The 15,165-nt window shown below is 35.6% G+C and overlaps 1 pseudogene across 1 annotated transcript; it reads right to left on the minus strand.

The window, feature by feature from the left end:
• Nucleotides 1-216: 216 nt before the first annotated feature.
• On the minus strand, nt 217-11,378 carry LOC143611139 (protein INCREASED PETAL GROWTH ANISOTROPY 1-like; annotated as a pseudogene). The gene is made up of 6 exons (XR_013149717.1): nt 10,240-11,378; nt 1,974-2,105; nt 1,707-1,888; nt 1,509-1,620; nt 461-592; nt 217-377 (listed from the first exon to the last, which is right to left on the minus strand). The product of XR_013149717.1 is annotated as a protein INCREASED PETAL GROWTH ANISOTROPY 1-like (transcript).
• Nucleotides 11,379-15,165: the final 3,787 nt, after the last annotated feature.

A 15,165-nucleotide genomic window follows, 5' to 3' on the forward strand; every position in this document is an offset into this window, starting at 1 on the left:
GGGTCAAGTAGGCCACACATGAAATTTGTCCGGTTGAATAAACTAGATGAGTTCGCTTTATTAACTACATATAGTTAATATCAAGTTTTAAACCTGATCTTGCAAATAAATCATTAGTGAGCAACCGTTCTTTTACTTAAGATCATATTGGAACTTAAAACATATTCACTTCAAGATGGAAACACAAGATCAATGTATTAACACGAGCGAGTCCCTCTTTACAGCAAAAATAGCCCGTTACCGAGTGCTGAAGCTGAGTTTGCTACAAATAAAGAATGTTTAGCAAGTAGTAGACCTCATCGTTGATGACACGTCGTTACTTTATCACGCAACTCTTGAAACGCCCTCATCGTTTCCACATCAAATCCACCCGCAAACTGTCACGTACCCAATTCAACCAGAACATTATTATTTACACTTTCTATATTAACACAAAAAATAAATGTTATTACAATTTTACCTGATGTACGCGAAACGCAAATTGTACTCCTTGAACTATCAACTCTTCTTCTTCGGGACCACTAACCGTCTCGAGCTCTGCAGATACTCGTTTCATGTACTTCATCGCTAATTTAACCGATGCAAGCTTGATCTACAATATGCAAAATATTATTATTTCTTGCAAATTTTCTTACCTTTTTCAAAAAACTATTTAGAAAAAAAAGTATTAAAAAAACAAGGACATAAGAGTACGAAATGCAAGGACTAATATGTTACCCCATCCAAACATTAGAGTCCACATAAATGTAGGCCCTTTTACTGGGTTATAAAACCAGTATCTTGAAACGAATGTACAAATTATTATGCATACGGTACAGGTTGTCAAAAACATTTGTTTGTTTAATAAAGCGTGACATATAACATCTTGGGTTTCATAAAAGGCAAACCACTTTCTCCAAAAACCAAACTCATAAACCAAGGGCAATGTACAACATTTGATGCATGGTGTACAAGTTACAAAGCGGCATTGCATTAGAAAACATCTAAAAAGGAGTGTTTTAACCTTCACGTGTGAGCATGAAGGTAGGGGCCTAGTAAAGTGAACAAAATATTGGAGATTTGTTATGGCATTTTGTAACCAAATCAATATCATAAATTTTTATGTTTTAGTGTCTAATTGTAGACCAAACACCATGGACACAACTTGCCTTTTCTTTTTGGGACCACTAAACACCTAATTTGTTGGGTACTCTACATTAAACAATGTTTTGTTACTCATGTTACCTAGTCAAAATCTATGTTTTATTATAGGATGCTTTTTTTCTAGTATATTGTATTATTTTACTACTTGTTTAATGTTTACTTGTTAATGTTAGATATCATACACATGAAATTGTCTACTTTTAAGCTATAAAAAAGTACCATATAAACCCTGGACTTGTTTAAAAACAATCATTTAAAACAATCAAACAGTCATTACATTTTTATTATTATTATTATCATGACTTTTATAATTAGTTAGGTTATTGTTTTCACTCTTGTACTTTCAAAAATAGAAAAAAAATTACCAGAGCAACAAATCCAGTTTCTTGCATCCAATCCATTGGAATATTAAACACTTTGTATCGTGTTGAAGCCGATTCTCTCATGCGCGATAAATTATAAACTCCATGCTCTAATCTGATACCATAACAAACCAGCATAAATAAATTAAAAAAACCAATTTAAGAAAATATGTTTTAAAATTATTTTGAAGATATTCATACTTCTCAAATAATCCTTGCATTTTCTTGAGAGCAGGACCGCAAGCCTGACGTGGATCATCACGAAACGATGATGCCTCGGATTCAAGCTTCTTTAGATCACAATAACCGAATGCAGCTTCTCTTAGTGCGTCCGCCTTTTGTTTGGGCCATTTAAAGAGCTTAAGAACTGCCCTCTCATCAACCTAGAATTATTTAAAAAAAAAGTATTATTCTGTATTTTAAATTGATTATGTATTGAACGCGCTATATGATGAAAGTAAATGTTACCAGGTACGAGAGTTCATCATCTAGCCATTTTACAAAGGGGACAACATCCTCAATATCTGTGAATGATGCATTCTCAACTTCGTTGATTAAAAATCTTATGAAATCACCTTGTGTTTCCACGTCTGTCTTTATCTGTATTAAGGTAATTACAACAAAAACAACTGTTAAAGAATTTAAAATAATATTTGAATTTATTTTCACATGAAGCTGGTGGAAAATATTGATGGTTCCATCAATATAGCGCTTCTATACTTAGAGAGGTGAGGTGGACCACTGTAAGAGTTTAAATCAGAGATTCTTATAGAATGTACATGGTTTTATGCATGTAGTACAAATTATTCCATATTATTGCAAGTTACTCTACACGCAAAGTTGCAAAATCTTGGGAGGTACTATTTATGTAGCATAAGGTACAACACATATTACTATGACTTTGACCTGTAATTTTCTATTTTTTATCTTGAATTAAATGTGGGAACGGTGGTGAGTTAAAGGCTCAGGATGAAATGCCGAATTTACCCTTCAACATTTCCCTATTATGATTTTGAAAATTACAAAATCTTGGAAGGCGTTGTGAACCACCGACACTATTTATGAATGACATATTTCAATTTTGTCAAAAGACATTGGCCACAAGAACACTCAAGATGTTATTAATGGTCATGTTCGTCTCCTGTACATTTACCTTTTGTGTAGTATAAATACTATAACGATGGAAATGAAATATCATCCCAATTGAATTAACAACTCATATATCTCTTCACTCTCTTGTCTATTAGATATAATAAAGATCAATTATCATTTCAATAATCTTGTTATAATTAGAGCTAATATTATAACACGTTATCAGCACGAGCCGCTTATATCCTAACCAAGAAAGGTAATAGACACAAAGGTATCTACATAAGCATCATAAACACTTCTTTAATTATGTACATTAGATATATATCTATGCATATACATATACTAACTAATATACTGAGTAATAGCAATAATGTGTATAAACATTGTTATTAAAATTTGATAACTATTCTAACTTTTATTTATATATGCACACTAATATCTCATTTAGAAGTTAGATTTATTTACACTAACAATTCTATTCTTATTATTGTGCATACTAATTATATATATTTTATAAAATAAACTGTATTTAATATCTTATTTATTATCTTACTTTAAAATAATTAATATTATATATTATATATATACACACACACAAACGGTAATGTTGCCGTTATAAACGGTAATATAACCGTTATAAAAGGGTTATAAATTTTCACTATAAATAACCAATCATTAACCCCATTTCATTTACAACAAACATTCTTCTTATTAAATTTATCCAAGATAAAATTCTCAAAATGATTCACCCGATTTTGATGTTGGTCACTATAATGCTTATACTACTTCTTATTCTAATTTTTAATCTCCAATCTGAAGATTTCGGCATTTTCTTTTTCTTTTATATGTTTATAGCTCTACCAATGTATTGTATCTCATTGTTGATTGATATATATGGATTCTAATATTTATCTTATTATTTGCTCTATTATGTTTAGCAACAAAATGTCAAATATAGCAAAACTCGAATTCCCTGCACTCAACATTTCTGGAGAAAATTATATGTCTTGGACAGCAAATGTCAAAAGACATTTAAAATCTATGGATGTGTTAGACGCAATCCAAGAATACAATGATTGCTCTGACCAGGATAAAGCAAGAGCTGATGTTTTCATCTATAAACATATTGATGAATTACTACAGCATGAGTATTTTAATTATGATAACCCATATATGATATGGGAAGATTTGAAAAGCAGATTCGGTCATCTAAAGGAAGTTTTACTTCCTACTTCTAGAGATGAATGGAACAGTCTTAGGTTCCAAGATTTTAAGAGGGTAAATGATTACACCTCTGCTTTATACCGAATTTGTTCAAAGCTAGAATTTTGTGGGTATCCCGTAACAGAGAAAGAAAAGTTAGAGAAAACTTTCTCCATGTTTCATGCATCAAATATAAACTTGCAAACACATTATCGTTTGCAGAATTTTAAGAGATACTCTGATCTAAATGCATTATTCCTTGTAGCAGAGAAAAATAATGAATTATTGATGAAAAATCATCAATCTCGTCCCACGGGTTCACTAGCAATACCAGAAGCACATGTTGCTCACAAAAGTTCTCATAAAAATTCTGATCATAAATGGGAACAAAGTCGAGGACGAGGCCGTGGACGTGGTCATTTTGACAAAAGACATTTTAATGATCGTAAGCATCCATTCAAATGGAACAATAACTCTTACGGTCGTGGTCGTGGCCGTGGTCGTAACCAGAGAGCCAATAATTATCATGTCCCACACAATACCAATTCCAACCACCAAAATAAATGGAATGAAGCTGGTAGGTCCGAAAACAATGGCACTTCATGTTTTAGATGTGCAAGTACAAACCACTGGGCAAAGGCTTGTCGCACAGCTCCACATCTGTGTGAACTGTACCAAGCCTCTCTAAAAGGAAAAGAGAAAGAAGTGAACCATGTTGATAACTTTAGTAATATCAATGCTGAGCTGAGCGTTGAAGACTTTGGGGTAGAACTTTGAAACAAAGTTGCTTGACCACTATAATTAGATGCAGTTATTAAGTGTGTTCTCATTATCTTTAATTATGTAGTTCCTCTTTCATGTACTACTTGTGTTTCAATTAAATAGAGTTCTTATTAAAATATCATATGCCTTCGTTATACACTTATTTTTTTTTCTTAATATTTTTCAAGATTTAAAATGAAAATCACCGGAGCACAAGATCAAGCAAATGAAGAAGATATATGTATAGCGGATAGTGGAGCCACGCATACTATACTTAGATCTAAAAAATATTTTTATAAACTGAAACCAACAAAAGGGATCATCAATACAATATCAGGTCCTACAAACTTGATAGAAGGAGTGAGAAAAGCTAATTTAGCATTACCAAATGGTACAAAGCTCAAAATAGAAAATGCTTTATTTTCCCCAAAATCAACAAGAAATTTTTTGAGTTTCAGAAGCATATATCATAATGGATATGATACTCAGTCAAGGACTGTTAGTAATGAAAAATATTTGCATATCATAAGCAAAGATCAAATATTGGAAAAATTGCCAATGCTCCATTCTGGTTTGCATTATACATATATAAATGTGCCTCAAGCACATATGGCAGTCAAAGAAAATTGTTGCGATTCTGGTATCATAAACTTATGGCATGACAGATTAGGCCATCCAGGATCCACAATGATGAAAAGGATCATTGAAAATACACATGGACATCCACTGAAAGGTCAAAAGATCCACAAAATAGATAAAATGCCTCAATGTACATCTTGTTCTCTTGGAAAATTAATTACAAGGCCTTCGCCATTAAAAGTCGATAAAGAAACACCAATGTTTCTTGAAAGAATTCAAGGTGACATATGTGGACCAATTCATCCACCATGTGGACCATTTAGATACTTCATGGTCTTAATAGACGCATCCAGCAGATGGTCTAATATCTCTTTATTATCGACTCGTAATGTTGCTTTTGCAAAATTTCTTGCTCAAATTATCAAATTACGTGCACATTTTCCGGATTATACCATTAAAAGAGTAAGGCTTGATAATGCGGGAGAATTTACATCACATGCTTTTGATGATTATTGCATGTCTGTGGGGATTGTTGTAGAACACCCTGTTGCTCATGTACACACACAAAATGGCTTAGCCGAGTCGTTGATCAAACGCCTACAGCTAATAGCTAGACCATTAATAATGAGGACAAAACTCCCTGTTTCTATTTGGGGTCATGCAATTATGCATGCTGGATCATTAATCCGCGTGAGACCAAGTGCAAATCATAAATACTCTCCCACACAACTTGTTTATGGAAATGAGCCAAATATCTCTCATCTTAAAATTTTTGGTTGTGCTGTGTATGTTCCTATTGCACCACCACAACGCACAAAAATGGGTCCCCAAAGAAGGTTGGGAATATATGTTGGATATGAAACATCTTCCATCATAAGATACCTTGAACCTTTAACAGGTGATGTATTTACAGCACGTTTTGCTGATTGTCATTTTAACGAGACAATGTTCCCAGCATTAAGGGGAGAAATGAAAAAGCAAGAAAGAGATATATCATGGTGTGTACCATCATTGTTACACCTAGACCCAATATCAAAACAAAGTGAGACAGAGGTTCAAAAAATAATACATTTACAAGAAATTGCAAATCAGTTACCTGATGCATTTACTGATATAAACAGGGTCACTAAATCTCATATACCAGCTGCTAATGCTCCAGCTCGAGTTGAGATTCCAAGCAAGCAAAATAATAATAATGCACCTCATGAATCCCAAATACGTTTAAAACGTGGAAGGCCAATCGGTTCAAAGGATAAAAATCCTCGAAAAAGAAAGGGTTCTGAGAAGGATACTGACCCTAAAGAAGGAATGATTGACAAAACCTTCCCTCAGGAAAGAATAAATGATATAACATTTCCTCAGGAAGAAATAAATGATTCCAATAAAGAATTGTCAATAAACTATGGTAAATCACATATAATGTGGGATCGAGATGAAATGGAAAATATTGATGATATATTTTCTTATTCTGTGGCAAGCGATATCATGGAAGAAAATGATGACCCTGAACCAAAATCTGTAGATGATTGTAAAAATCGACATGATTGGAACAAATGGAAAGATGCTATGCAAGCTGAATTAAACTCACTAAACAATCGAAAGGTTTTTGGACCTATTGTCATTACACCAAAGTCAATGAAACCTGTAGGATATAAATGGGTTTTTGTGAGAAAACGAAATGAGAAAAATGAAGTTACAAGATATAAAGCAAGACTTGTAGCTCAAGGTTTTTCTCAGAGGCCAGGAATTGACTATGAAGAAACGTATTCTCCTGTCATGGATGCTATTACGTTTAGATATTTAATCAGCTTAGCAGTCTCTAAAAATTTAGAGATGCGCCTTATGGATGTTGTCACAGCTTACTTGTATGGATCACTAGATAGTGACATCTATATGAAAATTCCCGAAGGATTTAAACTCCCCGATGCAATAAGCTCAAAGCCTAAGGAAATGTATTCCATCAAATTACAAAGATCCTTGTATGGACTGAAACAATCTGGAAGGATGTGGTACAATCGTTTGAGTGATTATTTGATAAGCAAAGGATACACAAATATTCTTATTTGTCCATGTGTCTTCATCAAGAAGACAACATCAGGATATGTGATCATAGCTGTGTATGTTGACGATCTAAATTTAATTGGACACAAAAAGAAATTAATGAAGCAATTGCTCTTTTAAAGAAAAAATTCGAAATGAAAGATCTTGGAAAAACCAAATGTTGTCTTGGTTTACAAATTGAGCATATGCATAATGGGATACTTGTGCATCAGTCAACTTATACTGAGAAACTCTTAAAACGTTTCAATATGGACAAAGCAAATCCTTTAAGCACACCGATGGTTGTTAGATCACTCAATGTTGACAATGATCCATTTCGTCCTTGCGAAGATAATGAAGAGATTCTTGGTCCCGAAGTACCATACCTCAGTGCAATTGGAGCACTTATGTATCTTACTAACTGTACAAGACCTGACATTTCTTTTGCAGTTAATTTATTGGCAAGATTCAGTTCATCCCCTACTAAAAGACATTGGAATGGCATTAAACATATTTTTCGGTATTTAAAAGGAACTGTTGATTTAGGTTTATTTTATCCTAACGATTCAAAAGAAGGGTTAGTTGGTTATGCAGATGCAGGTTATTTATCTGATCCCCATAAAGCAAAATCTCAAACTGGATATGTATTTAAGAATGGAGGAACTACGATTTCATGGCGTTCTCAGAAACAAACACTCATTGCAACATCTTCAAATCATGCTGAAGTCATTGCATTGCATGAAGCTTCAAGAGAATGTGTATGGTTAAGATCTATGTCACGACACATATTGATTTCTTGTGGACTAGAGAAAGATCGAATTCCAACTCCTATCTATGAAGATAATGCAGCCTGTGTCTCGCAAATGAAGGAAGGATATATCAAAAGTGACAGAACAAAGCATATACCACCAAGATACTTTGAGTATACTCGAGATCTTATTAAAGACAATCAGGTTGAAATGAGATATGTCCAGTCCAGCAACAACTCAGCTGATCTTTTCACAAAAGCACTTCCCACAGCAACATTCAGGAAACATGTTCATGATATTGGCGTGCGCTATGTACGAACAATGTAACGACCTGCAATTTGAGGGGGAGCTATATACTGCACTTTTTTTCACTTAGCTAAAGCTTTTTCCCATTGGGTTTTTTTCTTTAGCAAGGTTTTTAATGAGGCAGTACTTCAAGACCTCGAAGTTTTGAAAATGTGTCATCCAAGGGGGAGTGTTGTGAACCACTGACACTATTTATGAATGACACATTTCAATTTTGTCAAAAGACATTGGCCACAAGAACACTCAAGATGTAATTAATGGTCATGTTCGTCTCCTGTACATTTACCTTTTGTGTAGTATAAATACTACAACGATGGAAATGAAATATCATCCCAGTAGAATTAACAACTCATATATCTCTTCACTCTCTTGTCTATTAGATATAATAAAGATCAATTATCATTTCAATAATCTTGTTATAATTAGAGCTAATATTATAACAGAAGGTAATATTTATGTAGCATAAGGTGCAAATTTTTACTATGAATTTGACCAGTAAATTTTTATTATTCTGAATTAAGTAGGTGTGTGCACAAAACTAAAAAAATCTAACCAAACCCAAACCAAGATAGAAACCGACTGCTCGGTTTTGAACTTTAATAAAAATAAAAAGAGTTAATGGCCATTTTCGTCTCTGTGGTTTGCTACTTTCGCCACTTCAGTCCAAAATTTGTATTTTTGTCAATTTAGTCCTCATAGTTTTAAATATTAGCCAATTACGTCATATCCGTCTAACGCCATCCAGCTATGCCGTTAGTTTAAGGGTATTTTTGTCTTTCTTCTTTTTATTTTGAGTTATTGGTCATTTTCGTCCCTGTGGTTTGATACTTTTGCCAATTCAGTCCAAAGTTTGAAATTTTGTCAATTTAAGTCAGTTTTTTTTCTATAACCCTAGAGAGCATTATCCAAGCCCAAAACAAGTCTGCATTTACTCTGTCGACAACATTAATCATACCCCTCCTCTCGTATTTAGTTTCTATACGGTTCTTAAACTCTCCCTCATGATGGAATTCAATGGTAAAGTGGTCAAAGCAATTCCGTGAAACCGAATTGTACGGAAAGAACTAAAAATTGTTTCTTTGATGAATGCATAATATTTAGGGTTTAGAGATTAACATATCATAACGAAAATCTGGGTCGTAATCAACTATTATACATTAATCAACAAAACAATTTTTAGTTTTTTCTTTATAATTCGGTTTAAGGGAATTACCTTGACCACTTTACCATTGAATTCCACCATGAAGAAGATTTTAGGAAATGTATAGAAACTAAATATAAGGTGGGGGTATGATTACTGTTGTTAACAGAGTAAATGCATACCAGTATTTGAGGTTGCTCGATAGTTTTGGGCTTGAATTATGCTCTTCAGGGTTATAAACAAAAAAAATAAAAAATAAAAAAAACTGAATTAAACTGAACATTAACTTGATAAATTTTCAAACTTTGGACTGAATTGGCAAAAATATCAAACCACAGGGACTAAAATGACCATTAACTCAAAATTAAAAGGAGAAAGACAAAAATACCCTTAAACTAACGGCATAGCTGGATGCCGTTAGACAGATAGGACGTAATTGGCTAATATTTAAAACTATGAGGACTAAATTGACAAAATTAAAAATTTTGGACTGAAATGGCGAAAGTAGCAAACCACAGGGACGAAAATGGCCATTAACTTAAATAAAAAATATTGGTTAGTTTTCTGAATTACCAAAAAACCCAACTAAAAAAACCAAGAAAGCCATAAAAACTATAAAAACCTAACCTAGTGATGACTAAATGGCAATTAATTGTGAAATCGGTGGTGAGGTACCGAGGTTCATGATCTGAAATGCCAAAACTACCCTTGAGCCTATCCCTATTATGATTTTGAATATCAAACAGTATTATTATTTAATACTCAAGCCAATTTATTACGAAAAAGTGTAAGCTGAAAACTGGCAAAAGGGCAAAACAGTAATTTACCACACACTACTCTACGATGGCTATTGGCTACTTACAGCAAGCAAATGTGTAGACCGGTTCTCGATTTCTCCGATCATGTCACGTGTGTTGGCCGTTGCCGGAACATCGCCGGCGGCACCTCCGTTGCATGATTCCCGCCGAGATTCTCTCCGCATTAACGAGTGATAAAACTCGACTACCTCCGGTACTCTCCGTACCTTCGCCGGCACCGACTTTAAGCTCTTCGGAGGTGGCGGCGGCGGCGGAGGAGCTGCAGGTTTGAGGGTTTTACTGGGTACAGGCGGAGGCGGCGGTGGCGGAGGTGGCGGAGGAGCTGGTTGTTGCTCCGTCAATGCTCGCTCGGCCGAGCTGCCGAGCGAGCTGTTAGAAGATGCTGATGATGATGATAATGATGATGATGATGATGATGATGATGTTGACGGTCGTGGAGGCGGTTTTGGAACCCTCGGGGCTCGAGAACGAGGCTCGAGGAGTAAATCTAACGAATCACTCCTACAGAGCCTCGGTAGGTTGTCAATTTCTTCCAAAATCGACTCCTTAGAGCTTGATTCCGTGTAACACTCGCTAGTGTTCTGATTATTGTTATTATTAGTCGGAACACTAGCGAATGTGTGACCGCGTTTCAAGCTCTTAATCATGTTGGATTTCCCGGATATATCCATTAACTGTTGAAACTGAAACCGTTGCGAAGCGGTTGCAGTTGTTGCAACTCCAAATCCTTAATTCTGTTATCAAATTCACGTTTCTGTTCGGTTAATTTCGAATGCAGCATTTCTACCTCTTGCCTTAACCTCTCGTTTTCGGCTTCCAAGCACTCGATCATCTTACCCGATCGATTAATCTCCAAATCCTTCTTCGAGATCTCGTTCTCCAAAACCGGAACCAACGCAGAAGACTCCTTAAGCAATTTCTGTTCCAAAAGCTCGGTTCGCAGCCGCGCCTCGCGCTCTCTTAACTGTTCCACCAAATGCATCAGGTCAGTCACGTCCGGGGGACGGGGCTGAACCTGAGCTAAGGACTTGGGGAAGAGAGAACATCGCTCCTTTCTGCGGCACCTTTCCTCCTCCGGATGCTTGGGACATACTGTTGTTGTTGTTGGTTGGTTAGTTGTGTTTTGGAATTCGCTGGGTATTTGTGTAGTCCCCATTGCGGATTTGACTTTACCGGCTACCATTATTGTTAGATATGTTGACAATGGTTTGGTGAAATTATCCGAACATTATGGGTAATGAACAGAGAGAGAAAGGGTTCTCCACAAAAGTCGTTGTTAGGGTTACCTGTGAAACAGAACAGAGAGTGAGGGGGTGGGTTAGAGAGAGAGTGTGTTGGAAAGTAGTGTGAGTGATTAAAAGTAAAAAAGAAAGACGACACGAATGACGAGGAACAGTCGTCTTGGCTTTGTGTTTTGAAATATTTGGGGAAAGTTTATGGCTTTGTGTTTTGAAATATTTGGGGAAAGTTTAATAATGGAATTTAATTAAGGAATAGGTCTGGTATTGGGTCTAGGGCTGATAATTGGGTATCTGTTAAATACATGATAAAACATATTAAGTAAAAAAGTACGATATGTGATTTTTTAATTTTCTTAAATAATTGAAATTAGTAGGCTAGACTCCATCAAATTCCCTTATTGGTACATGAAATTTAAAACTGTCTTATAGTTATAACATATAAAGTAGTTAAACGAGTCGTATTCATGTTTGATACTTGTGTTCAGCGCGTCGCTTCATACCTGCTAAACCTGTTAAGACACGAATTGCCAGCCTCTTGCTACTCGCCAAACACATTTTCAACTTAGGCTAATAAATTAATAATCATTAATTATTGTCTTTTACCACTAGGGCTGTAAACGAACCGAACGAATACGAACAAGGCCTTGTTCATGTTCGTTCATTAAGAAAATAATGTGTTCACGAACACTTACCGAACGAGGTTTTATGTTCGTGTTCATTCATTAAGAAAATTAATGTGTTCACGAACACAAATGAACACAAATAAATCGGCAGAGCCTAGAGATCGAGACTGATGTATTCATCAATGTGAATAATAGAAGCCTGTAAACGAATCGAATGGACACAAACAAGGGCATGTTCATGCTCGTTCACTTAACTTTAAAAGAACACGGACAATTAATTGAACAAATATTTATGTTCATGTTCGTTTATTTAAAATGGACATTTGTGTTTGTTTGTTTAAAATCTAAACAAACATAACTAAACAAAGATAAATGAACATGTATGAACAAATGTAAATAAACACAAATATAAACGAACTTAAATAAAAACACTTAAATGAACACAAATTAACAAATATAAAACATTTAAGAAGATAGACCTATCCAGATAATATTTAATTATTTTATATTAATACATAAATGAACATAAATGAACGAATGGAACATGTGTTCATGTTCGTTCGTTTATTAAATAAACGAACATAAACAAACTTCCCGTCGAACGGTTCACGAATAATTCACGAACGTTCGGTTCGTTTACAGGCCTATTTACCACACTACTACCGCTTTCTTTTGCATTAATCACATCTTTATAAAAGTTATCCATGTTGAATATCGTCCTTATTCCTGTAATCGTTTTTTTTTCTGAACGACCAACTAAGTAACGCTGGGTATTTCGTATGTGGCGCTCAATAGCTAAAGGTAGTCTGAGCCGGCCACGAGTCCGTACGGACGGAGCACCTAGCGGTCCCCGTATTGAGGGATTCCCCAAATAAAACCCGATCCCCACGCCCGCCAGACGGCACGATAGCGAGGAGCCGGTAAAACCGGGTGAGATCAGGACTCGAACCCTGTAATCGTTAAAAACACTTTAAAACGTTTGGTTCTTTATAGTAGACAATTTTTTTAAATATAATCTGTTAAGCTTTTAGTGAAATTATTTACTCTTATGCAGTGGCGGACATAGAGTGTTAGCAGGGATAGCCCCCGCTACCCCTCAACGTCTTCCGATAGTGTAAAAAAATTTTTTTGGTTAGTTTCGTTACCCCTGAACAAAAAATAGCGTTACCCCTGAACAAAAAATAAGCCCAATCAATTTAATAATTAAACCCAACAAATTGACAAAAGCCCAAGCCCAAAACAAAAACCCCAAATAATACAATAATAATAAAAAAAAAACAAAAAGAAACAGGCCACGCACGTCTCACTGTAGGTCTGTTCACACTCACTGGCCACTGTAGCCACCAACGCCACCAGTCCGCCTTTGTCGCCGCCCGCCAGTCAACCGTCACCGCCGTCCACCCATCAGTCAACTGTGTCCATCTTCGATTCTTCCCGGTAAGAACTAAGATTTATTGTATATTTGTATTTAGGGATTTAGCCATTTAGGGTTATGTTTAAACTGGAATTAATTTCGGATTTTGGGTTTTTGTTTAAATTGGAATCGATTAGGTATTTAGCTTTTAGTTTTATGTCTAAATTGGAATTGATATTAGGTTTTGGTTCAAATTTTGTTTAGGGAACTTGGAAGATGAGTAAACAATCTCTCATTAGCAACCTTTTTAAACGTCAAAGAAAAGAAAACGATGACATCGGTTCCCCACTAAGTTTAAATATTCCAACTTCAAGTTCAAATACGGTTAATGAATTGCAAGAAAATGAAGATATCGGTCCAAGTTCAAATATTCCTTCGGCTTCAAATCCTTCAATACGTTCAAAAATCAATTTGGATTATCTTCCTTCGGATCCAGCTGATAGACCACCTACTGCTAGTTATCATCCTAATCAAATAAATGGCATAAGAAGAGCATATCTTGTTAAAAAGGCTTTTCAACCACGTGGTCATGACTTTAAATGGACAAAATATTCTAGTGGCCAGAGACGTTTTAGTGTCAAATGGTTTGATACATATGATTGGTTGGAGTATAGCACTAGACAAGAAAAAGCATATTGTTTATGTTGTTAGTTATTTAATGGAAGTGTTGGTAATCAAGGTGGGAGAGAGGTTTTTGTTAGTGGAGGCATTTGTAATTGGAGTAAACCGAGTGCCTTAAAATGAAGCTTATCAAGACGGATTTACGCAATCGAATGGGTGATGAGTATTTGAATAATGCTTTAATTTGTTCGGTCGAAAGAGCAACATTTGATAAAGTAAATGAAGATGTAATGGCTCGATTTCAAGCGTTTAAAACCGAAGAGGAGAAATTTACAGCCCGTGTATTTAAATTTATTTGTTGTCGTTTTTTTATATTTGTTTCATAAGCATTGTATGAACTATGGGGAAAAAAAATTTTGAGCGCTACCCCTAAGTTTCAAGTCTAGATCCGCCACTGCTCTTATGTCTTATGATATAAAGATAATAATCACTCCATAAGTCCTACCGTATTCTTTTTGTAATGTTTTGCGACAAAATTATCGTTGACTGGGTTGCACCACCCATAAGATCTTGTGAGTACAAGATATTTGATCGCAATCATGTCTTGGTATGGAATAACCTTGACTCCTTGAGGCTATTCGCTATGGTGGGGGCTTCGAAGCCCCTCAACAGCGTCATGTCAACACCACGTCATCGCCTCGTAAAAAGCGGGCCATCGAAGCCCGTCCCGCTATGGTTTAATGCCCCTTGGGCGCCCCCAATATATATATATATATGTGTGTGTGTGTGTGTGTGTGAGTGATGAAGAAAAAGAGGGCCCACTGCCACTCCTTCCACGCCGGTCTTCCTCTTGGCGCCTCTCCCCTCCGCGCCCCCATCGACGGCGCCCTGCGACAGTGTACGACGCCCACCGTGCCCCCTTCTTCCCCCTTCAGCGCCCCATAGCGGGCAGTCTCAGAGTCTTGATATTATTGATGTGCTATAATTTATAAATGTTCATCACATAATATTCTTTATATTTAACCATTTTCATAGTGTTTCACATTGTTAGACTCTAAATGTGTTTCCTTATGAATTTTCGGGAATGAGTAGGACTTTGGTGGAAAAGAAGCAAAAAACTGAATGAAAAAC

Source organism: Bidens hawaiensis, unplaced genomic scaffold (assembly GCF_021521415.1).
Source record: "Bidens hawaiensis isolate Kalapana, Puna unplaced genomic scaffold, B.hawaiensis_p1.1 tig00029621_1, whole genome shotgun sequence".
NCBI lineage: Eukaryota > Viridiplantae > Streptophyta > Magnoliopsida > Asterales > Asteraceae > Bidens > Bidens hawaiensis.